General features: G+C 47.8%; 1 long non-coding RNA gene across 1 annotated transcript; it reads right to left on the bottom strand.

Moving 5' to 3' along the window:
* On the bottom strand, positions 1-25484 carry LOC127920177 (uncharacterized). Its single transcript, XR_008105340.1, has 3 exons — positions 25343-25484; positions 9055-9190; positions 1-45 (listed from the first exon to the last, which is right to left on the bottom strand). It is a non-coding gene; the product is annotated as an uncharacterized LOC127920177 (long non-coding RNA).
* Between the last annotated feature and the right edge of the window lie 1006 nt (positions 25485-26490).

Below are 26490 nucleotides of genomic sequence, written 5' to 3'. Positions count from 1 at the left end.
TAGAAAACTTTCTCCTCTGCCATGGAACTCTCTCACCGGTCGTTGCTGTAAACAGGAAGGGGTTCTCAGTCAACCTATCTGGCCAAAAACATACAGTTAAATAAATAGATAGAACAGGAATGATTGCTTCTTAAAGGGACAATCAGCAGTTGAAACAATAAAACATTTCCCTCCACCACTGTTTTTTGGTATAAATCTCAGGGACGGGGCTGGAGAAATACAACCACTCTCAGAGCTATGGATGCAAGGACTGACCATACTGTATATCATATCAAAATATTAGTTTTAACCATGTTGAGGTTTTACAGGGTTAATTTACGTTTACTTTGTTTACAAACAAAGGAATAAAGCAAGCTTATATTTTGGGTTCTGATGGGGTACGGCAGTTGAATGAAGCTAATGAGGCATTCATAAGTTGGTCAGGTCCGAAATGATTGGCACCCTCCATAAAGACTAACAAACAAATTATACAAATACTGAGCTGTATTGTCTGCGTTTATACTAATACAATTGCTCAGAGAAATAGATTTAGTTTAACGAGTATTATTATTGGCACTGCTGTTTTCAATACCTCACATTGCGAGGATAAAGGCACTGAGCCTTTTCCTTAAACGTTTTATGAGATTAGAGAACACATTGGGAGGGATCTTAGTCCATTCCTCCATGCAGAATCTTTCCAGATCCTTGATATCCTTTGTCTGTACTTATGGACGGCCCTCTTCAATTCAAACCACAGGGATTCAATGGGGTTTAAGTCCAGAGACTGAGATGGCTTTTGCAAAATGTTGATTTTGTGTTCAATTAAGTTCTTTGTGGATTTAGATGTGTGCTTGGGGTTATTGTCTTGCTGTAAGATCCACTATCGGACAAGTTTCAGCCTCCTGGCAGAGGCGACCAGGTTTTTGACTAAAATGTCCTGGTACTGGGTAAAGTTCATTGACCTTAACAAGGGCCCCAAGACCAGTGGAAGAAAAATAGCTCCATAACATCAAAGATGCACCACTATATTGTACAGTAGGTACAGGGTTCTCTTATTCATGTGGATCTTTGGTTCCACACAAAACCCACCACTGGTGTGAATGGCCAAAGAGCTCTATTTTCATGTCATCCAACCAATGTAAACTCCTGGAATTGACTAAATGGCATTGGCACTTGTTTTGGAACCAGTGCTATGGTCAGGTGACATGAAAACAGAGTCCTCTGGCCATGCACACTAGTGGTGTTTATTTATGTTTTTACATTGAAAGAAGTATGCAAATGCAGAAAACAACCACATACATGCTGTTCATCTTGCTCGTCTTTAGTAAGGGTGCCAATCATTTAGAACCTGACTGTATATTTTTCAAGAATGAATTTGTACATAAATCAAATCAAATTTTATTGGTCAGGCACAGCAGGTAGCCTAGTGGTTAGAGCATTGGACTAGTAACCGAAAGGTTGCAAGATTGAATCCCCAAGCTGACAAGGTAAAAATCTGTTGTTCTGCCCCTGAACAAGGCAGTTAACCCACTGTTCCTAGGCCATCATTGAAAATTAGAATTTGTTCTTAAAACTGATTTACCTTCTTAAATAAAGGTAGAAAATAAATATTCAGCAGATGTTATTGTGTGTGTAGCGAAATGCTTGTGTTTCTAGCTTCAACAGTGCACAATTATCTAACAATTCACAACAATGCACACAAATCTAGAAGTTAAAGAATGGAATTAAGAATATATAAAGATTTGGATGAGCAATGTCTGAGCGGCATAGACTAAAATACAGTAGAATAGAGTACAGTATATAAATATGAGATGAGTAAAGCAGTATATAAACATTATTAAAGTGACCAGTGATTCTATGTCTATGTACATAGGGCAGCAGGGTTGAGTAACCAGGTGGTGTTACATATAATTCATTTATCAGTCCAAAAATATGTGTATAAACTGCTGAATGCCCCCTTTAAGTCACCCTCTCAGCAGTTGTAATAATTGGACGTTTTACTGAGGAATAGGTTCTATCAAGAACCTCACGGCCACCGAAGAACCTTTCTTTTTCACAGTGTGTTGCAGTGTGCTGTCCCTCCTTTTCAACCCAACAGTTTGTTCCTTTGGTCTAGTTCTCTTTTGCCCACTAATCATCTCCATCAGTGTCTCCTCCGCTCTGCCAAACTGGCCCAGTGATGTCATCTACTGAGACTGGTCTGCTGGCCTCCAACGTATGTCTGCCTGTCTGTCTTTCTGTCTGTGTCTGTTTGTCTGTTTCTCCCTCTCTTTGTCTGTCTGTCAGTCTCACTATGCATTCTAAGATAATTAGAAATAATAATTAATAATTAGAATTAGAAATAGAAATAGGAATCTACTTAAAATGATTTATTTCATTTCCAGATCATTGCGGAATAAATTCCTCACCTTTTCTGACTGATAGTTTCATACTCGCAAAATAGCCCACAGGCCTACAACAAGTTAAGATCTAATTTAGCCTCATTTAGCCATAAATTAAAGATACAAATTGGATGAAAATAATTGGCATAAATGGAAAAATATATCAATTTCATTTGAGGACAAAAATGTTGACAGGTTGCAAAATAAATGGGAAGATATTTTCGATGTACCAATTCCATGGCACATGGTTTATAAACTGATACAAAAAACACTTGATTCAAAACTTCTAAATTCTTGCCACGTATATGGGGCATACAACAATCTCAGCTCTGTAGATTTAGCTGTGAAGCAACAGAATCACTAGATCATTTATTCTGGTATTGCCCCTACGTAGCTTGTTTCTGGTCAGAGGTTCAGGAATGGTTAAAAATCACAACATTCACTTAAAATGAACATTACAAACAGCAGTGTTGGGTGATCTGGAAAGACATAGGCAGTCAATAAATAATATAATAATACTGGTAGGAAAGGTTTCCATCTTTAGCTCACAATCTGTGGATACTATACGAATAGAAAGGTTCAAAATGTATGTTAAACATCACAGAACAATTGAAAAATATATGACACATGGAAACCAAACGAGGGTGGTCTACGGTGAAAGGTGGGATGGGCTGAGAGTAGGTGAGGGGTGGGGTTAAAGAGCTGAGGTCTACGGTGAAAGGTGGGATGGGCTGAGAGTAGGTGAGGGGTGGGGTTAAAGAGCTGAGGTCTACGGTGAAAGGTGGGATGGGCTGAGAGTAGGTGAGGGGTGGGATTAAAGAGCTGAGGTCTACGGTGAAAGGTGGGATGGGCTGAGAGTAGGTGAGGGGTGGGATTAAAGAGCTGAGGTCTACGGTGAAAGGTGGGATGGGCTGAGAGTAGGTGAGGGGTGGGATTAAAGAGCTGAGGTCTACGGTGAAAGGTGGGATGGGCTGAGAGTAGGTGAGGGGTGGGATTAAAGAGCTGAGGTCTACGGTGAAAGGTGGGATGGGCTGAGAGTAGGTGAGGGTGGGATTAAAGAGCTGAGGTCTACGGTGAAAGGTGGGATGGGCTGAGAGTAGGTGAGGGGTGGGATTAAAGAGCTGAGGTCTACGGTGAAAGGTGGGATGGGCTGAGAGTAGGTGAGGGGTGGGATTAAAGAGCTGAGGTCTACGGTGAAAGGTGGGATGGGCTGAGAGTAGGTGAGGGTGGGATTAAAGAGCTGAGGTCTACGGTGAAAGGTGGGATGGGCTGAAAGGTGAGGGTGGGATTAAAGAGCTGAGGTCTACGGTGAAAGGTGGGATGGGCTGAGAGTAGGTGAGGGGTGGGATTAAAGAGCTGAGGTCTACGGTGAAAGGTGGGATGGGCTGAGAGTAGGTGAGGGGTGTGATTAAAGAGCTGAGGTCTACGGTGAAAGGTGGGATGGGCTGAGAGTAGGTGAGGGGTGGGATTAAAGAGCTGAGGTCTACGGTGAAAGGTGGGATGGGCTGAGAGTAGGTGAGGGGTGTGATTAAAGAGCTGAGGTCTACGGTGAAAGGTGGGATGGGCTGAGAGTAGGTGAGGGGTGGGATTAAAGAGCTGAGGTCTACGGTGAAAGGTGGGATGGGCTGAGAGTAGGTGAGGGTGATTAAAGGCTGAGGTCTACGGGAAAGGTGGGATGGGCTGAAAGGTGAGGGGTGGGATTAAAGAGCTGATGTCTACGGTGAAAGGTGGGATGGGCTGAGAGTAGGTGAGGGGTGGGATTAAAGAGCTGAGGTCTACGGTGAAAGGTGGGATGGGCTGAGAGTAGGTGAGGGGTGGGATTAAAGAGCTGATGTCTACGGTGAAAGGTGGGATGGGCTGAGAGTAGGTGAGGGGTGTGATTAAAGAGCTGAGGTCTACGGTGAAAGGTGGGATGGGCTGAGAGTAGGTGAGGGGTGTGATTAAAGAGCTGAGGTCTACGGTGAAAGGTGGGATGGGCTGAGAGTAGGTGAGGGGTGGGATTATTATTATTATGTTCAGTAATGTATTAATGTTATGTGATTGCTGTAAAAAAAAGTACCATGTATGTAAATTGTGAATGCAAAATGTGTATGTAAAATGTATACGTAAAATGTATGTAAATGTAGCAGAAAAGCTCTAAATGGCGCCGGAGGAGACTCCGAACCAACTGTGCTTCTTTTTTTTTCGCAATGATTGTAACTAATTTTGTACATAATGTTGCTGTTCCGGTCTCTTATGACCGAAAAGAGCTTCCAGGACAGCGATTACTCACTTTGAACCGGACAAAGATTTTTCTTTAATGAGTCTGACGCGAAGGATATACTTGTTTGTTGAGACAAAGCCCAAATCCCCATCATCCGTGTGAAAACTGAAAAAAAGGGGGAGGAGGGCGGGGTGCCTTGTAAGAATTTGCCGATGAGTAGGTGAATCACCACTAGTCTACGTATTATTGGCCAACGTGCGATCATTTGAAAACAAACCGGACGATCTAAGATTAAGACTATCCTATCTACGGGGCATTAAAAACTGTAATATCTTATGTTTCATGTGACGTGGCTAAACGATGACATGGATAATATAGAGCTGACTGGCTTCTCCGTGCATCGGCAGGACAGAGCAGATAAGTCTGGTAAGACGAGGGTTTGTGTCCATTTGTCAATAACTGCTGATGAGCAATGTCTAATATTAAAGAAAACTCAAGGTATTGCTTGCCTGAGGTAGAATACCTCATGATAAGCTGTAGACCACTCTATCTATTTACCACCATAAACCGATGCTGGCACTAAGACCACACTCGAACAGCTGTATAAGGCCTTAAGCAAACAAGAAAATGCTGCTCATCCAGAAGCAGCACTCCTAGTGGATGGGGAATTTATTGCAGGCAAACTTAAATCCATTTTACCTCATTTAAACCAGCATGTCACATGTGCAACCAGAGGAAAAAAAACTCTAGACCACCTTTACTCCACATAGAGAGATGCATACAACGCTCTCCCTCGCCCTCCATTTGGCAAATCTGACCATAATTATATCCTCCTGAATCCTGCTTACAAGCTAAAACTAAAGCAGGAATTACCAGTGACTCGTTCAATACGAAGTGGTCAGATGATGCGGATGCTACGCTACAGGACTGTTTTCCAGCACAGACTGGAATATGTTCCAGGATTCATCCAATGGCATTGAGGAGTACACCTCCTCAGTCACCGGCTTCATCAATAAGTGCATTGTCGACATTGTCCCCACAATGACTGTACGTACATATCCCAACGAGAAGCCATGGCAACATCCGCACTGAGCTAAAGGCTAGAGCTGATACTTTCAAGGAGCAGGACACTAATCGCTTATATGAAATCCCGCTATGCCCTCAAACAAACCATCAGTCACTGGCTTCATCAATAAGTGCAGTGCCAGACGTGTCCCCCTGCTTACGCCAGTGCATGTCCAGGCCCGTCTGAAGTTTGCTAGAGAGCATTTGGATGATCCAGAAGAAGATTGGGAGAATGTCATATGGTCAGATGAAACCAAAATATAACTTTTTGGTAAAAACTCAACTCGTCGTGTTTGGAGGACAAAGAATAATGAGTTGCATCCAAAGAACACCATACCTACTGTGAAGCATGGGGGTGGAAACATCATGGTTTGGTGCTGTTTTTCTGCAAAGGGACCAGGGCGACTGATCCGTGTAAAGGAAAGAATGAATGGGGCCATGTATCGTGAGATTTTGAGTGAAAACCTCCTTCCATCAGCAAGGGCATTGAAGATGAAACGTGGCTGGGTCTTTCAGCATGACAATGATCCCAAACACACCGCCTGGGCAACGAAGGAGTGGCTTCGTAAGAAGCATATCAAGGTCCTGGAGTGGCCTAGCCAGTCTCCAGATCTCAACCCCATAGAAAATCTTTGGAGGGAGTTGAAAGTCCGTGTTCCCCAGCAACAGTCCCAAAACATCACTGCTCTAGAGGAGATCTGCATGGTGGAATGGGCCAAAATACCAGCAATAGTGTGTGAAAACCTTGTGAAGACTTACAGAAAACATTTGACCTCTGTCATTGCCAACAAAGGGTATATAACAAAGTATCGAGATACACTTTTGTTATTGACCAAATACTTATTTCCACCATAATTTGCAAATAAATTCATAAAAAATCCTGCAATGTGATTTTCTGGATTTTGTTTTCTCATTTTGTCTGTCATAGTTGAAGTGTACCTATGATGAAAATTGCTCTCCCTCTCTCTCTCTCTCTCTCTCTCGCTTCTCTCTCTCTCTCTCGCTTCTCTCTCTCTCTCTCTCGCTTCTCTCTCTCTCTCCCTCTCTCCCTCTCTCTCTCCCTCTCTCTCTCTCTTCTCTCTCTCTCTCTCCCTCTCTCTCTCTCTCTTCTCTCTCTCTCTCTCTCCCTCTCTCTCTCTCTCTCTCTCTCTGGACTATCAGCATTGACTCTATGCACAATCACATGACTATACACAACATGTATGCACAAAATATCTCACACAAAAACCCAAATACATTTACATACACACATGTATACTAACACAAACACACATAGACTTTTACATGCATCATATGCTGCTGCTACTTTACCCTGCCTTCATGTACGTACAGTGGATTGCGAAAGTATTCACCCCCTTGGCATTGCTCCTATTTTGTTGCCTTACGACCTGGAATTAAAATAGATTTTTGTGGGTTTGTATCATTTGATTTACACAACATGCCTACCACTTTGAAGATGCAAAATGTTTTTTATTTTGAAACAAACAAGAAATAAGACAAAAAAACGGAAAACTTGAGCATGCATAACTATTCACCCCCCAAAGTCAATACTTTTTAGAGTCAACTTTTGCAGCAATTACAGCTGCAAGTCTCTTGGGGTGTGTCTCTATCAGCTTGGCACATCTAGCCACTGGGATCTTTGCCCATTCTTCAAGGCAAAACTGCTCCAGCTCCTTCAAGTTGGATGGGTTCCGCTGGTGTACAGCATTCTTTAAGTCATACCACAGATTCTCAATTGGATTGAGATCTGGGCTTTGACTAGACCATTCCAAGACATTTATATGTTTCCCCTTAAACCACTTGAGTGTTACTTTAGCAGTATGCTTAGGGTCATTGTCCTGCTGGAAGGTGAACCTCCGTTCCAGTCTCAAATCTCTGGAAGACTGAAACAGGTCTCCCTCCAGATTGTCCCTGTATTTAGCGCCATCCATCATTCCTTCAATTCTGACCAGTTTCCAGTCCCTGCCGATGAATAACATCCCCGCAGCATGATGCTGCCACCACCATGCTTCACTGTGGGTATGGTATTCTCAGGGTGATGAGAGGTGTTGGGTTTGCGCCAGACATAGCGTTTTCCTTGATGGCTAAAAAGCTCAATTTTAGTCTCATCTGACCAGAGTTCTTTCTTCCATGCCTTTTGGCGAACACCAAACGTGTTTGCTTATTTTTTACTTTAAGCAATGGTTTTTTTCTGGCCACTCTTCCATAAAGCCCAGCTCTGTGGAGTGTACTGCTTAAAGTGGTCCGATGGATAGATACTACAATCTCTGCTGTGGAGCTTTGCAGCTCCTTCAGGGTTGTCTTTGGTCTCTTTGTTGCCTCTCTGATTAATGCCCTCCTTGCCTGGTCTGTGAGTTTTGGTGGGCGGCCCTCTCTTGGCAGGTTTGTTGTGGTGGCATATTCTTTCCATTTTTAAATGGTGCTCTGTGGGATGATCAAAGTTTTGTATATTTTTTTAGAACCCAACCCTGTTCTGTACTTCTCCACAGCTTTGTCCCTGACCTGTTTATAGCTCCACATTGATCTGGTACTGGTACTCCCTTTATACAGCTCCACATTGATCTGGTACTGGTACTCCCTGTATATAGCTCCACATTGATCTGGTACTGGTACTCCCTGTATATAGCTCCACATTGATCTGGTACTGGTACTCCCTGTATATAGCTCCACATTGATCTGGTACTGGTACTCCCTGTATATAGCTCCACATTGATCTGGTACTGGTACTCCCTGTATATAGCTCCACATTGATCTGGTACTGGTACTATCTGTATACAGCTCCACATTGATCTGGTACTGGTACTATCTGTATATAGCTCCACATTGATTTGGTACTGGTACTATCTGTATATAGCTCCACATTGATCTGGTACTGGTACTATCTGTATATAGCTCCACATTGATCTGGTACTGGTACTATCTGTATATAGCTCCACATTGATCTGGTACTGGTACTCCCTGTATACAGCTCCACATTGATCTGGTACTGGTACTATCTGTATATAGCTCCACATTGATCTGGTACTGGTACTCCCTGTATATAGCTCCACATTGATCTGGTACTGGTACTCCCTGTATTCAGCTCCACATTGATCTGGTACTGGTACTCCCTGTATACAGCTCCACATTAATCTGGTACTGGTACTCCCTGTATACAGCTCCACATTGATCTGGTACTGGTACTATCCGTATACAGCTCCACATTGATCCATTGTTGTGTATTTTATTCCTCTTGTGTTATTATTTGTTATTTTTGTTATTGTATTTTTTACTCTGCATCATTGGGAAGGACTTGTAAGTAAGCATTTCCCAGTAAAGTTTACCCCCTTCGTATCCCGCTCATGTGACAAATACAATTTGATTGATCTCTTTCTTTCTCTCTCTCTCTCTCTCTCTGCTTCCATTTTTTGGGGTGCGTTCACAAACCTTGGCTCTGAAGGCGTTCTCTCTCTCCCCTTCCCTTCCACATCCATTATAGATGCTGTTTGCGCTGCGTAAATGGGTCTTCCTTCTATTCAGCGCCCCTAGCAATCAGCCCTCGTTTTGTCTCCACGGGAGAGAACTGCAATCAGAGAGAGAGAGAGAGCGAGAGAGAGGTGGGGAGAGAGAAGGAGAGCGAGGGAGAGGGAGAGAGTGATGTTTGTGAATGTGTCTGGGTAAAAGCGTTACTCTCTGTTTCCCCTTTTAGTCATCAATGTTTTTTGAGATGTGCAGAAAACGAGGCTTTCAGCGACGACTGATTCCTTGTCTCGAATTGGTTGCAGACATGTGTTGCGTTGTGTGGTGATATATTTAAGCAATAATGCCCAGGGGGGTGTGGTATATGGCCAATATACAACGTCTAAAGGCTGTATACAAAGCAGAGTGCCTGGACACAGCCCTTAACCGTGGTATATTGGCCATAAACCACAAACCTCTGAGGTGCCTTATTGCTATTATAAACTGGTTACCAACATAATTAGAGCAGTAAAAATACATGTTTTGTCATACCCGTGGTATACGGGTGTCGGATATACCACGGCTGTCAACAAATCAGCATTCAAGGCACGAACCACCTGGTTCCTGCTCGTGTTACTGCATGCGGGTGTGTGGGGGGAGTGAGGTAGGTGATTATGATCATTTTGTGGAGTGCTCCGATCTCTACCTGGGGCGAGGCAGCAGTAAAAGTGTGTGTGTGTGTGTGTGTGTGTGTGTGTGTGTGTGTGTGTGTGTGTGTGTGTGTGTGTGTGTGTGTGTGTGTGTGTGTGTGTGTGTGTGTGTGTGTGTGTGTGTGTGTGTGTGAGTGTGTGTGTGTGTGTGTGTGTGTGTGTGTGTGTGTGCTGCTTGCTACCCGGAGGCGGTGATGTAGCAGTCCGAACAGAATAATGAGCAAGGTCTCTTTGTGTTGCTTCGTAGTGCTAATCGTCTGTTAGTTTGCAAACGCCTTGGAGCCGTGCTGCTCTGCACTGAGCCACTCCGCTATGGTCTGCGCAGGCAGGCACGTAAACATGCAGGCACGCACACACATGCTGCTCTTTAGCGGAGTAAGTACAAGCTCAGGAGGCATCTGCTGCACACACATAGACGCTCCTCTCTTTTGCAAAGTCCACAGTGGGCTGTATCGATCTGTTTTTCTGGCCAGCAGTAGGATTCTATGATTGAGGATATGGATAGAACCAGGGTAGGACTAACAGAGAGGTTTGGATAGAGCCAGGGTAGGACTAACAGAGGGGTTTGGATAGAGTCAGGGTAGGACTAACAGAGAGGTTTGGATAGAGTCAGGGTAGGACTAACAGAGGGGTTTGGATAGAGTCAGGGTAGGACTAACAGAGGGGTTTGGATAGAGCCAGTGTAGGACTAACAGAGGAGTTTGGATAGAGCCAGGGTAGGACTAACAGAGGAGTTTGGATAGAGTCAGGGTAGGACTAACAGAGAGGTTTGGATAGAGCCAGGGTAGGACTAACAGATTGGTTTGGATAGTCAGGGTAGGACTAACAGATTGGTTTGGATAGAGCCAGGGTAGGACTAACAGAGGAGTTTGGATAGAGCCAGGGTAGGACTAACAGAGGAGTTTGGATAGAGCCAGGGTAGGACTAACTGAGGGGTTTGGATAGAGTCAGGGTAGGACTAACAGAGGGGTTTGGATAGAGCCAGGGTAGGACTAACAGAGGAGTTTGGATAGAGTCAGGGTAGGACTAACTGAGGGGTTTGGATAGAGTCAGGGTAGGACTAACAGAGGGGTTTGGATAGAGCCAGGGTAGGACTAACAGAGGAGTTTGGATAGAGCCAGGGTAGGACTAACTGAGGGGTTTGGATAGAGCCAGGGTAGGACTAACTGAGGGGTTTGGATAGAGCCAGGGTAGAACCTGATGAAATGAGATGTGGGAGGTAGTTATTGTTGTTGCTGTTTTCTAAGCTGACAAATAGCTATATGTGGTAGCACTTTACTTTACAGCATGGAAGGAAGTGGCAATAACATGGTAATAGTATGCTATATTCCTGTTTCAGGGCAATGCACCCTGTTACACAAGTTGAGACATGCAGGTGTTTAAGATTTTCGAAATAAATAGATGTTGTAATTGACAAGAACAGAGTGGACATCTAGCTTGTATTGAATACAGAGAGGATGGTATCATAAAGTTAGAAGATGAGGTCACATCCCTCAGATAAATCAAAACATCCCTTTATCATCCATCAACAGCCATTCAGAAACGAAGCAGAAGCCGGTGAGAGACTGAACCAAAATGGTGGATACTATGGTCGTGTTCAACTGTTCTTCAATCGACGCAGGTGTCCACAAAGGGAATATCCTGGCAAACTTTTCAAATCATCCTCCTTCCATCTCATCTTCCATCTGTCTGAGCAGAATACAACGAGACAGCCTTGGCCTGAATACAGTCCTGATGACTCATTGATCTGCGTTTGTGTGTGTGTGTGTGTGTGAGTTTGTGCGCGCGCCAGCGTACATATCAGACAGAATCCTCTGTAGGCCATATAAATGGAGAGTACATAGAGGTTAGAAAATAGCAGGCGTGTCTCTCTGGAGACAAACACTGCTGTCCTACGCAAAGCTGACCGCTGCCTCCGCGCTCCCTCACTTTGTCCCACAGACCTTCACATAGTAAGGGGGAAAAGGAGTGAACGGGGGGAGGAGAAGGCGGAGAGGGAGAAAGAGGGGAGGAGATGAACCCACCACCATCACCGCTACACACATCGTGTCCTTATAAACACAATTCACACACTGCCAAACGCTGAGCCAAGAATGTGTCAGTTGGGACGGGCGGGTGAGGGAGCAACTACCGCCTCTAAAATGTTGCTGTGAAGCAGCGATTTTCACTGAGAGGAGTGGAGCTCCGTGACAAAATGGAGGAGCAGCGAAGAGAGAGAGAGAGAGAGAGAGAGAGAGAGAGAGAGAGAGAGAGAGAGAGAGAGAGAGAGAGAGAGAGAGAGAGAGAGAGAGAGAGAGAGAGAGAGAGAGAGAGAGAGAGAAAAGAGAGAGAGAGAGAGAGAGAGAGAGAGAGAGGCAAGGAGCGGAACACCGCCCTGTGACCATCACACTAATACACACACACACACACACACACACACACACACACACACACACACACACACACACACACACACACACACACACACACACACACACACGCTCACTAGCCAAGGACAGAGCAGCACAGAGAAAGAAGGAGAGAGAGAGAGCAGACAGAGAGAAGGCAAAGAAGAGAGAGAGGGCAGATAAAAGGAAAACAAAGAGGCAGCCAGACGAGAGAGGAAGACAGATTTTCCAGGTCTTTCGCGACTCATTTGTGGTGGTTTTCCTCTTCTGTGCTGTACTGCACACAGGGGCACAAAGCTTGCAACTTCCGTCCTCCTCCCTTCTCTCTCTCTGCTTGGCTGCAACTTCCGTCCTCCTCCCTTCTCTCTCTCTGCTTGGCTGCAACTTCTGTCCTCCTCCCTTCTCTCTCTCTGCTTGGGCCTTGCAACTACCGTCCTCCTCCCTTCTCTCTCTCTGCTTGGGTCTTGCAACTTCCGTCCTCCTCCCTTCTCTCTCTGCTTGGGTCTTGCAACTTCCGTCCTCCCTTCTCTCTCTGCTTGGGCCTTGCAACTTACCGTCCTCCTCCCTTCTCTCTCTCTGCTTGGGCCTTGCAACTACCGTCCTCCTCCCTTCTCTCTCTCTGCTTGGGCTGCAACTACAGTCCTCCTCCCTTCTCTCTCTCTGCTTGGGTCTTGCAACTTCCGTCCTCCTCCCTTCTCTCTCTCTGCTTGGTCCTTGCAACTACCATCCTCCTCCCTTCTCTCTCTCTGCTTGGGCTGGAACTACCATCCTCCTCCCTTTTCTCTCTCTGCTTGGGCCTTGCAACTTCCGTCCTCCCTTCTCTCTCTCTGCTTGGGCCTTGCAACTTCCGTCCTCCTCCCTTCTCTCTCTCTGCTTGGGCCTTGCAACTTCCGTCCTCCTCCCTTCTCTCTCTCTGCTTGGGCCTTGCAACTTCCGTCCTCCTCCCTTCTCTCCCTCTGCTTGGGCTGCAACTACCATCATCCTCCCTTCTCTCTCTCTACTTGGGTCTTGCAACTTCCGTCCTCTTCCCTTCTCTCTCTCTGCTTGGGTCTTGCAACTTCCGTCCTCCTCCCTTCTCTCTCTGCTTGGGCTGGAACTACCATCCTCCTCCCTTCTCTCTCTCTGCTTGGGCTGCAACTACCATCCTCCTCCCTTCTCTCTCTCTGCTTGGGTCTTGCAACTTCCGTCCTCCTCCCTTCTCTCTCTCTGCTTGGGTCTTGCAACTTCCGTCCTCCTCCCTTCTCTCTCTCTGCTTGGGCTGCAACTTCTGTCCAACTCCCTTCTCTCTCTCTGCTTGGGCATTGCAACTACCATCCTCCTCCCTTCTCTCTCTCTGCTTGGGTCTTGCAACTTCCGTCCTCCTCTCTCGCTGCTTGGGTCTTGCAACTTCCGTCCTCCTCCCTTCTCTCTCTCTGCTTGGGTCTTGCAACTTCCGTCCTCCTCCCTTCTCTCTTTCTGTTTGGGCCTTGCAACTTCCGTCCTCCTCCCTTCTCTCTCTCTGCTTGGGCCTTGCAACTACCATCCTCCTCCCTTCTCTCTCTCTGCTTGGGCTGCAACTGCCATCCTCCTCCCTTCTCTCTCTCTGCTTGGGTCTTGCAACTTCCGTCCTCCTCCCTTCTCTCTCTGCTTGGGTCTTGCAACTTCTGTCCTCCCTTCTCTCTCTCTGCTTGGGTCTTGCAACTTCCGTCCTCCCTTCTCTCTCTCTGCTTGGGTCTTGCAACTTCCGTCCTCCTCCCTTCTCTCTCTGCTTGGGCCTTGCAACTACCATCCTCCTCCCTTCTCTCTCTCTGCTTGGGTCTTGCAACTTCCGTCCTCCTCTCTCGCTGCTTGGGTCTTGCAACTTCCGTCCTCCTCCCTTCTCTCTCTCTGCTTGGGTCTTGCAACTTCCGTCCTCCTCCCTTCTCTCTTTCTGTTTGGGCCTTGCAACTTCCGTCCTCCTCCCTTCTCTCTCTCTGCTTGGGCCTTGCAACTACCATCCTCCTCCCTTCTCTCTCTCTGCTTGGGCTGCAACTGCCATCCTCCTCCCTTCTCTCTCTCTGCTTGGGTCTTGCAACTTCCGTCCTCCTCCCTTCTCTCTCTGCTTGGGTCTTGCAACTTCTGTCCTCCCTTCTCTCTCTCTGCTTGGGTCTTGCAACTTCCGTCCTCCCTTTTCTCTCTCTGCTTGGGCCTTGCAACTACCGTCCTCCTCCCTTCTCTCTCTCTACTTGGGTCTTGCAACGTCTGTCCTCCTCCCTTCTCTCTCTCTGCTTGGGCCTTGCAACTACCATCCTCCTCCCTTCTCTCTCTCTGCTTGGGCTGCAACTACCATCCTCCTCCCTTCTCTCTCTCTGCTTGGGCTGCAACTACCGTCCTCCTCCCTTCTCTCTCTCTCTGCTTGGGCCTTGCAACTACCATCCTCCTCCCTTCTCTCTCTCTCTGCTTGGGCCTTGCAACTACCGTCCTCCTCCCTTCTCTCTCTCTACTTGGGCTGCAACGTCCGTCCTCCTCCCTTCTCTCTCTCTGCTTGGGCCTTGCAACTTCCGTCCTCCTCCCGTCTCTCTCTCTGCTTGGGCCTTGCAACTTCTGTCCTCTTCCCGTCTCTCTCTCTGCTTGGGCCTTGCAACTTCTGTCCTCTTCCCTTCTCTCTCTCTCCTTGGGCTGCAAGACATAGGGGTTTGGCTGGCCTCTCTGCCCCTCCCCAACACGCACACACTTGTTTCTCTGGTGGCTGAGTCACAGGATAGGCACGCTAGCCAGGCAGCCCAGCCAGTCAGCCCACTCTGTCTGTCTCTCTGCCTGTCTGCCTGTGAGTCTGTTTGTGGGTATGTCTGTCTGCCTGTGAGTCTGCCTGCCTGTCTGTCTATGTGCAGTGTGGAAACAGCTCTTTGTGTCAACAAATAAATAACATCTCTCTATATTTATTTTCCAAGGCTGCGGAGGCGGAGGGGAAGAGAGAGAGACAGAGAGAGAGAGAGGGAGAGAGAGAGGGAGAGAGTGACAGAACTAGAGAGAGAAGGAGAGAGAGTGATAGAGAACAAAAGAGAGAGGAGAGATGGAGGGAGAAAGGAAGAGAGAGACCGAGAGAGGGAAGGAAGGAGAAAGGAAGAGAGAGACCGAGAGGGAAGGAAGGAGAAAGGAAGAGAGAGACCGAGAGAGGGAAGGAAGGAGAAAGGAAGAGAGAGACCGAGAGAGGGAAGGAAGGAGAAAGGAAGAGAGAGACCGAGAGAGGGAAGGAAGGAGAAAGGAAGAGAGAGACCGAGAGAGGGAAGGAAGGAGAAAGGAAGAGAGAGACCGAGAGAGGGAAGGAAGGAGAAAGGAAGAGAGAGACCGAGAGAGGGAAGGAAGGAGAAAGGAAGAGAGAGACCGAGAGAGGGAAGGAAGGAGAAAGGAAGAGAGAGACCGAGAGAGGGAAGGAAGGAGAAAGGAAGAGAGAGACCGAGAGAGGGAAGGAAGGAGAAAGGAAGAGAGAGACCGAGAGAGGGAAGGAAGGAGAAAGGAAGAGAGAGACCGAGAGAGGGAAGGAAGCGAGAAACAGGCAGCAGCAGTGTTTTCACGGCTCTGCAGAGGGCTGATCCGACCGTCTGTTGTTGCTGTTAAATCAAACCACACGTAATCACAGGGGAAGTGTGTGTGGATCAGAACATAACAGGATGGGTGGTCAGTGTGTGTGTGTGTGTGTGTGTGTGTGTGTGTGTGTGTGTGTGTGTGTGTGTGTGTGTGTGTGTGTGTGTGCACAGCCTCTAAATGGAGGATGGGAAAACATAGGAGGCTCTCCGAGGCTCGACATCTATCAACAGGGGACTGTGGTGATGCGTTATGACAAGACTTTACAAACACACAAACTCCGAATATTAACACACATAGCTCGAATGTTCGTCAGTCAAATCTCCCATTGAGACCATTGCTGGATTTCAGTGAAAGTCTGTGTTACCATGACAATACAGACAGTACCTTACTATTCCAAAAAAATGGACACATTAAAAGCTACAGTCATGAGAAATTCTTCTAGGTTGAACGTGGAGCTAAGAATCAGGAGAGAGGAGAAACACCACTCTGATGGGAGTAATGAGAGAACGTGTCTCCACACAGAGGTACCTCAGCGGTAAAGTTTTCCAGGCGCTTCGGTTTGGCCCGCGGCCCACGGCCATAAACCCCTGGCAGTGCTGCGCTGCCTTCTTGAGTGGCGGCCCGGCTTGAGCCCCCGATAGCACCCGGCGCTAACGGCTCACACAGCGACGCGCCAGGCAGGCTGGCGGACAGCCCAGGGAGAGGCTATGAGTGCTGGCAGGCAGGGAGGGAGGCAGGAAGTCAGGCAGGCAGGGAGTCAGCTAGGGGGCAGGCAGGGAGACAGGAAGACAGCTAGGGAGGCAGGCAGGCAGGACCCCCCTTCTTCTCTCCTTCCCTTCCTCCACATCACTCTTGTCTGACAGTCATATTGATTGTTTTCTTTTGCTGTGCTCATGGCAGCGCAGTGCGCTGGCTTGTTTCCCCGGGGGGAAAGAGGGGGGGAATGCATTTCCAAGTCATAACAGCTCGTAAAAGGAGGGTGGAGGTTTAGGGGCGAAGGAGTGGGAGGTAGGGTGTGAGCTGGCTAGGAGGAGAGGTAGGGTGTGAGCTGGCTAGGAGGAGAGGTAGGGTGTGAGCTGGCTAGGAGGAGAGGTAGGGTGTGAGCTGGCTAGGAGGAGAGGTAGGGTGTGAGCTGGCTAGGAGGAGAGGTAGGGTGTGAGCTGGCTAGGAGGAGAGGTAGGGTGTGAGCTGGCTAGGAGGAGAGGTAGGGTGTGAGCTGGCTTGGAGGAGAGGTAGGGTGTGAGCTGGCTAGGAGGAGACGTGAGGTCAGGAGGGTGTGAGCTGGCTAGGAGGAGACGTGAGGTCAGGTGGATAGAGTTGAGAGAGAGGAGACATGAGGTCAGGTGTATAGAGTTGAGAGAGAGGAGACATGAGGTCAGGTGGGTTGAGTTGAGAGAGAGGAGACATGAGGTCAGGTGGGTTGAGTTGAGAGAGAGGAGACATGAGGTCAGGTGTATAGAGTTGAGAGAGAGGAGACATGAGGTCAGGTGTATAGAGTTGAGAGAGAGGACACATGAGGTCAGGTGGGTTGAGTTGAGAGAGAGGAGACATGAGGTCAGGTGTATAGAGTTGAGAGAGAGGAGACATGAGGTCAGGTGGGTTGAGTTGAGAAAGAGGACACATGAGGTCAGGTGTATAAAGTTGAGAGAGAGGAGACATGAGGTCAGGTGTATAGAGTTGAGAGAGAGGACACATGAGGTCAGGTGTATAGAGTTGAGAGAGAGGAGACATGAGGTCAGGTGTATAGAGTTGAGAGAGAGGACACATGAGGTCAGGTGGGTTGAGTTGAGAGAGAGGACACATGAGGTCAGGTGGGTTGAGTTGAGAGAGAGGACACATGAGGTCAGGTGGGTTGAGTTGAGAGAGAGGACACATGAGGTCAGGTGGGTTGAGTTGAGAGAGAGGAGACATGAGTTCAGGTGTATAGAGTTGAGAGAGAGGAGACATGAGGTCAGGTGGGTTGAGTTGAGAGAGAGGACACATTAGGTCAGGTGGGTTGAGTTGAGAGAGAGGACACATTAGGTCAGGTGTATAGAGAGGTCAGGTGTATAGAGTTGAGAGAGAGGAGACGTGAGGTCAGGTGTATAGAGAGGAGAGTGAGGAGACATGAGGTCAGGTGGGTTGAGTTGAGAGAGAGGAAACGTGAGGTCAGGTGTATAGAGTTGAGAGAGAGGAGACATGAGGTCAGGTGTATAGAGTTGAGAGAGAGGAGACATGAGGTCAGGTGGGTAGAGTTGAGAGAGAGGACACATGAGGTCAGGTGGGTTGAGTTGAGAGAGAGGACACATGAGGTCAGGTGTATAGAGTTGAGAGAGAGGAGACATGAGGTCAGGTGTATAGAGTTGAGAGAGAGGAGACATGAGGTCAGGTGTATAGAGTTGAGAGAGAGGACACATGAGGTCAGGTGGGTTGAGTTGAGAGAGAGGAGACATGAGGTCAGGTGGGTTGAGTTGAGAGAGAGGAGACATGAGGTCAGGTGGGTTGAGTTGAGAGAGAGGACACATGAGGTCAGGTGGGTTTTAAGATATACTTTACTCTTTCACACGAGATGGAAATGTCTTCTGCTTTTATCCATCTCCCCCGATACACAAACACACACACAATAGGTTGGAGAGGCTGGAGCAGAGGTCAGCTGCAGTGCAGAACCCAATGAGCAGTGTAGGGGTTAACATGGGCTGAGAGAGGACAGAGGTCAGCAGCATGTGCAGAACCCAATGAGCAGTGTAGGGGTTAACATGGGCTGAGAGAGGAATGAGGTCAGCAGCATGTGCAGAACCCAATGAGCAGTGTAGGGGTTAACATGGGCTGAGAGAGGAATGAGGTCAGCAGCATGTGCAGAACCCAATGAGCAGTGTAGGGGTTAACATGGGCTGAGAGAGGAATGAGGTCAGCAGCATGTGCAGAACCCAATAAGCAGTGTAGGGGTTAACATGGGCTGAGAGAGGAATGAGGTCAGCAGCATGTGCAGAACCCAATGAGCAGTGTAGGGGTTAACATGGGCTGAGAGAGGACAGAGGTCAGCAGCATGTGCAGAACCCAATGAGCAGTGTAGGGAGGAACATGGGCTGAGAGAGGACAGAGGTCAGCAGCATGTGCAGAACCCAATGAGCAGTGTAGGAGAGAGGAGAACGTGTTAACATGGGCTGAGAGAGGACAGAGGTCAGCAGCATGTGCAGAACCCAATGAGCAGTGTAGGGGTTAACATGGGCTGAGAGAGGAATGAGGTCAGCAGCATGTTGAGAGAACCCAATGAGCAGTGTAGGGGGACACAACATGGGCTGAGAGAGGAATGAGGTCAGCAGCATGTGCAGAACCCAATGAGCAGTGTAGGGGTTAACATGGGCTGAGAGAGGAATGAGGTCAGCAGCATGTGCAGAACCAATGAGCAGTGTAGGGTTAACATGGGCTGAGAGAGGACAGAGGTCAGCAGCATGAGTTGAGAGAGGGACAATGAGGCAGTGTAGGGTTTAACATGGGCTGAGAGAGGACAGAGGTCAGCAGCATGTGCAGAACCCAATAAGCAGTGTAGGGGTTAACATGGGCTGAGAGAGGAATGAGGTCAGCAGCATGTGCAGAACCCAATGAGCAGTGTAGGGGTTAACATGGGCTGAGAGAGGACAGAGGTCAGCAGCATGTGCAGAACCCAATGAGCAGTGTAGGGGTTAACATGGGCTGAGAGAGGAATGAGGTCAGCAGCATGTGCAGTACCCAATGAGCAGTGTAGGGGTTAACATGGGCTGAGAGAGGAATGAGGTCAGCAGCATGTGCAGAACCCAATGAGCAGTGTAGGGGTTAACATGGGCTGAGAGAGGACAGAGGTCAGCAGCATGTGCAGAACCCAATAAGCAGTGTAGGTGTTAACATGGGCTGAGAGAGGACAGAGGTCAGCAGCATGTGCAGAACCCAATGAGCAGTGTAGGGGTTAACATGGGCTGAGAGAGGACAGAGGTCAGCAGCATGTGCAGTACCCAATGAGCAGTGTAGGTGTTAACATGGGCTGAGAGAGGACAGAGGTCAGCAGCATGTGCAGAACCCAATGAGCAGTGTAGGTGTTAACATGGGCTGAGAGAGGACAGAGGTCAGCAGCATGTGCAGTACCCAATGAGCAGTGTAGGTGTTAACATGGGCTGAGAGAGGACAGAGGTCAGCAGCATGTGCAGTACCCAATGAGCAGTGTAGGTGTTAACATGGGCTGAGAGAGGACAGAGGTCAGCAGCATGTGCAGAACCCAATGAGCAGTGTAGGGGTTAACATGGGCTGAGAGAGGACAGAGGTAAGAGGGGATCAAAGGGCTCTGCCGCTGGACTGAGGTTTCACAACCCCCCCTCCGCTGCATATCCTCAGGGGGCTCATCAAGCCCAGACCAAACACCTGTGCGTATGCATGCGTGCATAGCTTACTCTGGGGTCCTGGAGAGGGAGCGTGTATGTGTGTGTCAATGTGCATGTTTACGTATTCTGGGGTTGTGGTGTGTGTGTGTGTGTGTGTGTGTGTGTGTGTGTGTGTCGGGCGTGACTTGCATTAACATGGCGCTGGCGGTTGCTATGCCTCCAGAGGATAATGAGGACAGGCGCTGGCTGGCGTCAGGTCGCTGTTCCATCTCTCTCTCTCACACACACACACACACACACACACACACACACACACACACACACACACACACCCCTTGCCACTCATCAGTGGGACAGGAGCACCCTCTCCGTGTGCAGCCAGTCTAATATCATGGTGTCTTTCTGCCCAGATATCCGCTGATAAGCAGGCAGCCTGGTAAACACAGCACTTTGTTGTGCAGCCAGTCTAATATCATGGTGTCTTTCTGCCCAGAGATCCGCTGATAAGCAGGCAGCCTGGTAAACACAGCACTTTGTTATGCAGCCAGTCTAATATCATGGTGTCTTTCTGCCCAGAGATCCGCTGATAAGCAGGCAGCCTGGTAAACACAGCACTTTGTTATGCAGCCAGTCTAATATCATGGTGTGTTTCTGCCCAGAGATCCTCCGATAAGCAGGCAGCCTGGTAAACACAGCACTTTGTTATGCAGCCTGGCTCTCTCTTTCTCTGACAAAAGAGAGGGGTGGTGGGGGGAGGGGAGGGAGAGGAGAGGAGAGGGGGGCTGCTGGGAAATTGTCTCTGAGAGATTACCCCGGCGGTGTGGCTGTGGAATCAGATTATGCGGAGAAGAAGAAGAGGAGAGAGGGAGAGAGAGAGAGCTGAAGTTTGTGAATCTGGAAGGTCTAATACTCGTCCATTCCTCCTCAGCAACATATGAATCTGCCTAATTTAACTGTCTCTTTCTTTACCTCCCTCTCTTCAACTCGCTCTCTTTCTCTATTCACCGTCCATGTTTAACATCCGTAACCTACATCTCAAACTGGCAAAAGTAGTTACTGCCAACCATCTACACCTCTAACAGAGACCCATCCCTCACATTATGCTAGTTAGACCAAGGTTTATACACTGCTCAAAAAAATAAAGGGAACACTTAAACAACACAATGTAACTCCAAGTCAATCACACTTCTGTGAAATCAAACTGTCCACTTAGGAAGCAACACTGATTGACAATAAATTTCACATGCTGTTGTGCAAATCGAATAGACAACAGGTGGATATTATAGGCAATTAGCAAGACACCCCCAATAAAGGAGTGGGTCTGCAGGTGATAACCACAGACCACTTCTCAATTCCTATGCTTCCTGGCTGATGTTTTGGTCACTTTTGAATGCTGGTGGTGCTTTCACTATAGTGGTTGCATGAGACGGAGTCTACAACCCACACAAGTGGCTCAGGTAGTGCAGCTCATCCAGGATGACACATCAATGCGAGCTGTGGCAAGAAGGTTTGCTGTGTCTGTCAGCGTAGTGTCCAGAGCATGGAGGCGCTACCAGGAGACAGGCCAGTACATCAGGAGACGTGGAGGAGGCCGTAGGAGGGCAACAACCCAGCAGCAGGACCGCTACCTCCGCCTTTGTGCAAGGAGGAGCAGGAGGAGCACTGCCAGAGCCCTGCAAAATGACCTCCAGCAGGCCACAAATGTGCATGTGTCTGCTCAAACGGTCAGAAACAGACTCCATGAGGGTAGTATGAGGGCCCGACGTCCACAGGTGGGGGTTGTGCTTACAGCCCAACACCGTGCAGGACGTTTGGCATTTGCCAGAGAACACCAAGATTGGCAAATTCGCCACTGGCGCCCTGTGCTCTTCACAGATGAAAGCAGGTTCACACTGAGCACATGTGACAGACGTGACAGTCTGTGGAGACGTCGTGGAGAACGTTCTGCAACATCCTCCAGCATGACCGGTTTGTCGGTGGGTCAGTCATGGTGTGGGGTGGCATTTCTTTGGGGGGCCGCACAGCCCTCCATGTGCTCGCCAGAGGTAGCCTGACTGCCATTAGGTACCGAGATGAGATCCTCAGACCCCTTGTGAGACCATATGCTGGTGAGGTTGGCCCTGGGTTCCTCCTAATGCAAGACAATGCTAGACCTCATGTGGCTGGAGTGTGTCAGCAGTTCCTGCAAGAGGAAGGCATTGATGCTATGAACTGGCCGTTCCCCAGACCTGAATCCAATTGAGCACATCTGGGACATCATGTCTCGTTCCATCCACCAACGCCACGTTGCACCACAGACTGTCCAGGAGTTGGCGGATGCTTTAGTCCAGGTCTGGGAAGAGATCCCTCAGGAGACCTTGTGGGGAGGTCATACAGGCACGTGGAGGCCACACACACTACTGAGCCTCATTTTGACTTGTTTTAAGGACATTACATCAAAGTTGGATCAGCCTGTAGTGTGGTTTTCAACTTTAATTTTGAGTGTGACTCCATATCCAGACCTCGATGGGTTGATAAATTTGATTTCCATTGATCATTTTTGTGTGATTTTGTTGTCAGCACATTCAACTATGTAAAGAAAAAAGTATTTAATAAGAATATTTCATTAATTCAGATCTAGGATGTGTTATTTTAGTGTTTCCTTTATTTTTTTGAGCAGTGCATAAAGGAACATTTAGAATTGGACTGTATATTTGTTGTAAATAGAAAAGCTTTCATTTTTCTCACATTGTTCACGACCTGTCATACTTGAGCGCATAACACTTTGGTTCTTGTTAAGATGTTGACAGAGTAATGAAGACTGATAGCAGAGCTCAACCAATAGATGAGGACTGATAGAAGAGCTCAACCAATAGATGAGGACTGATAGCAGAGCTCAACCAATAGATGAGGACTGATAGCAGAGCTCAACCAACAGATGAGGACTGACAGCAGAGCTCAACCAACAGATGAGGACTGACAGCAGAGCTCAACCAATAGATGAGGACTGACAGCAGAGCTCAACCAACAGATGAGGACTGACAGCAGAGCTCAACCAATAGATGAGGACTGACAGCAGAGCTCAACCAACAGATGAGGACTGACAGCAGAGCTCAACCAATAGATGAGGACTGACAGCAGAGCTCAACCAACAGATGAGGACTGACAGCAGAGCTCAACCAATAGATGAGGACTGACAGCAGAGCTCAACCAATAGATGAGGACTGATAGCAGAGCTCAACCAATAGATGAGGACTGATAGCAGAGCTCAACCAATAGATGAGGACTGATAGCAGAGCTCAACCAATAGATGAGGACTGATAGCAGAGCTCAACCAATAGATGAGGACTGATAGCAGAGCTCAACCAATAGATGAGGACTGATAGCAGAGCTCAACCAATAGATGAGGACTGATAGCAGAGCTCAACCAACAGATGAGGACTGACAGCAGAGCTCAACCAACAGATGAGGACTGATATCAGAGCTCAACCAATAGATGAGGACTGACAGCAGAGCTCAACCAATAGATGAGGACTGACAGCAGAGCTCAACCAACAGATGAGGACTGACAGCAGAGCTCAACCAATAGATGAGGACTGACAGCAGAGCTCAACCAATAGATGAGGACTGACAGCAGAGCTCAACCAATAGATGAGGACTGACAGCAGAGCTCAACCAACAGATGAGGACTGACAGCAGAGCTCAACCAATAGATGAGGACTGACAGCAGAGCTCAACCAATAGATGAGGACTGACAGCAGAGCTCAACCAATAGATGAGGACTGACAGCAGAGCTCAACCAACAGATGAGGACTGATAGCAGAGCTCAACCAATAGATGAGGACTGACAGCAGAGCTCAACCAATAGATGAGGACTGACAGCAGAGCTCAACCAATAGATGAGGACTGACAGCAGAGCTCAACCAACAGATGAGGACTGACAGCAGAGCTCAACCAACAGATGAGGACTGACAGCAGAGCTCAACCAATAGATGAGGACTGACAGCAGAGCTCAACCAACAGATGAGGACTGACAGCAGAGCTCAACCAATAGATGAGGACTGACAGCAGAGCTCAACCAATAGATGAGGACTGACAGCAGAGCTCAACCAATAGATGAGGACTGACAGCAGAGCTCAACCAATAGATGAGGACTGAAAGCAGAGAGAATGTGTTATGAGACTACCTGTGTGTTTCTAAATGTTTGTGTGTATGTTTTCTCACATGGTGCAGACAACGGTTGACAGTGAACAGATAAGGCAAGAGTGTGTGTGTGTGTGTGTGTATGTGTGTGTGTGAGTCAGAGAGAGAGAGAGAGAGATGGTGTGTGAGAGGTTGACACAGACGGGCTGCTCACCCTACCCTGACTAGACTCAGGAGGACAGGGAGCCCCTGGGGGAACAGGGGGTTGAGAGGGACGGATGGTCTCTGGAGAGGGGAGGGAACAGAGAATGGATGGAGAAAAGACAGGAGCAATAACAGAGAGAGGAAGAGAGAGCAGGACAAAGGGAGAGGAAGAGAAAGACCAGGGAGTGGCCTTTGTAGAACAGCGCACACTCATCCGTGTGTGTGTGCGGCAGCAGAGCCAGGCAGACACTGGGGACGAGCTGTCAGACTCCATTATTCATGGAGCCTTTTAATATTTAATATCATCAAACTGCAGCTCCCCACGCTACCGCACAGCCATCACACACACTCCACCATCAGACATAGAGGACACATCACCATCACACCCAGAAAGAGAGCAAGAGAAAGATGGGATGATCCAGTAGAAGCCTATTCACCTTTGGCACACACACGGCTGTCTTTTTGATGCAGAGGCTGCGACTGCCTTAGACACAGGGCCGTCAGCGGACACCTTGACAGACCCTACAGCTGCTGCTGACTGACAGGCTGTTAGAGAGAGAGAGAGAGAGGGGGATGGGGGTAAGACAGGAGGTAGGAGGAGGGGAGGGACAGAAAGAAAGCGCGAGAGAGAGATAGAGGCTAAGCCCTTATTGAGAGATACATCCTCAGATATCCCTCATTGGAGAGATTTTCCTACAAGGAACGATGTTTTTTTCCTCAGAATTAGCGAGGCGTTGCGTATGGAATAATCACATCTAGCTGTCACAAAGAAAGAGTTATTCCTTCCGTATCGCTGCATGTGCTGTAATTGGATACAATTGAACATTCGCGGCAATGCGCCTGTCTGCACACACACGCACGCAAGCACACACACCACAGACTCTATGTACTTTGCACTGATGCTGAATTATAGGAAGCATTAAATCGTTTTTTAGGCTCCCCTGTCGCGCACGCTTTTACTAGGTAGCTCCCTTACCTTAGTTGAACACACTTAAGTCGCTCTGGATAAGAGCAGCTGCTAAATGACTGACATGTAAGTCTGTGCGGAGAGAATGGTCCGTATCCGAGTCTAAAGCTCCGGAATTACACTCCTCCCCCAAAGAATTCCACTCCCGGCAAGACATGCCGCCAGGGAAAAAACTAAGTTGTATAGAAGCTCTTCAGGAGACTAAGCTGTGCCATCTTCCCATATCTTCTTTGAGTTGATGACACTCCAGATAGCACATTTGGTTCCTTGGAAGTTGTGAGAACATACGTTTTTGGTTACCAGTTGGTTCTGGGTATGAAACCAGTAAAATGGAAAGTTTTAAACATTCTGAGAATGGAAGTGTACATTTAGCCTGTTCTGTGAATGTTTTACTATGGTCCTCTGAACATTTAGCTTGTTCTGGGAATGTTTTACTATGGTCCCCTGAACATTGAGCCTATTCTGGGAATGTTTTACTATGGTCCCCTGAACATTGAGCCTGTTCTGGGAATGTTTTACTATGGTGCCCTGAACATTTAGCCTGTTCTGGGAATGTTTTACTATGGTCCCCTGAACATTGAGCCTGTTCTGGGAATGTTTTACTATGGTCCCCTGAACATTGAGCCTATTCTGGGAATGTTTTACTATGGTCCCCTGAACATTGAGCCTATTCTGGGAATGTTTTACTATGGTCCCCTGAACATTTAGCCTGTTCTGGGAATGTTTTACTATGGTCCCCTGAACATTGAGCCTATTCGGGGAATGTTTTACTATGGTCCCCTGAACATTTAACCTGTTCTGGGAATGTTTTACTATGGTCCCCTGAAGATTTAGCCTGTTCTGGGAATGTTTTACTATGGTCCCCTGAACATTGAGCCTATTCTGGGAATGTTTTACTATGGTCCCCGGAACATTGAGCCTATTCTGGGAATGTTTTACTATGGTCCCCTGAACATTGAGCCTATTCTGGGAATGTTTTACTATGGTCCCCTGAACATTTAGCCTGTTCTGGGAATGTTTTACTATGGTCCCCTGAACATTTAGCCTATTCTGGGAATGTTTTACTATGGTCCCCTGAACATTTAGCCTATTCTGGGAATGTTTTACGATGGTCCCCTGAACATTTAGCCTATTCTGGGAATGTTTTACTATGGTCC

The sequence above is a fragment of the Oncorhynchus keta genome, unplaced genomic scaffold (assembly GCF_023373465.1).
Source record: "Oncorhynchus keta strain PuntledgeMale-10-30-2019 unplaced genomic scaffold, Oket_V2 Un_contig_1853_pilon_pilon, whole genome shotgun sequence".
NCBI lineage: Eukaryota > Metazoa > Chordata > Actinopteri > Salmoniformes > Salmonidae > Oncorhynchus > Oncorhynchus keta.
This window is presented reverse-complemented; position numbering and strand designations above follow the sequence as displayed.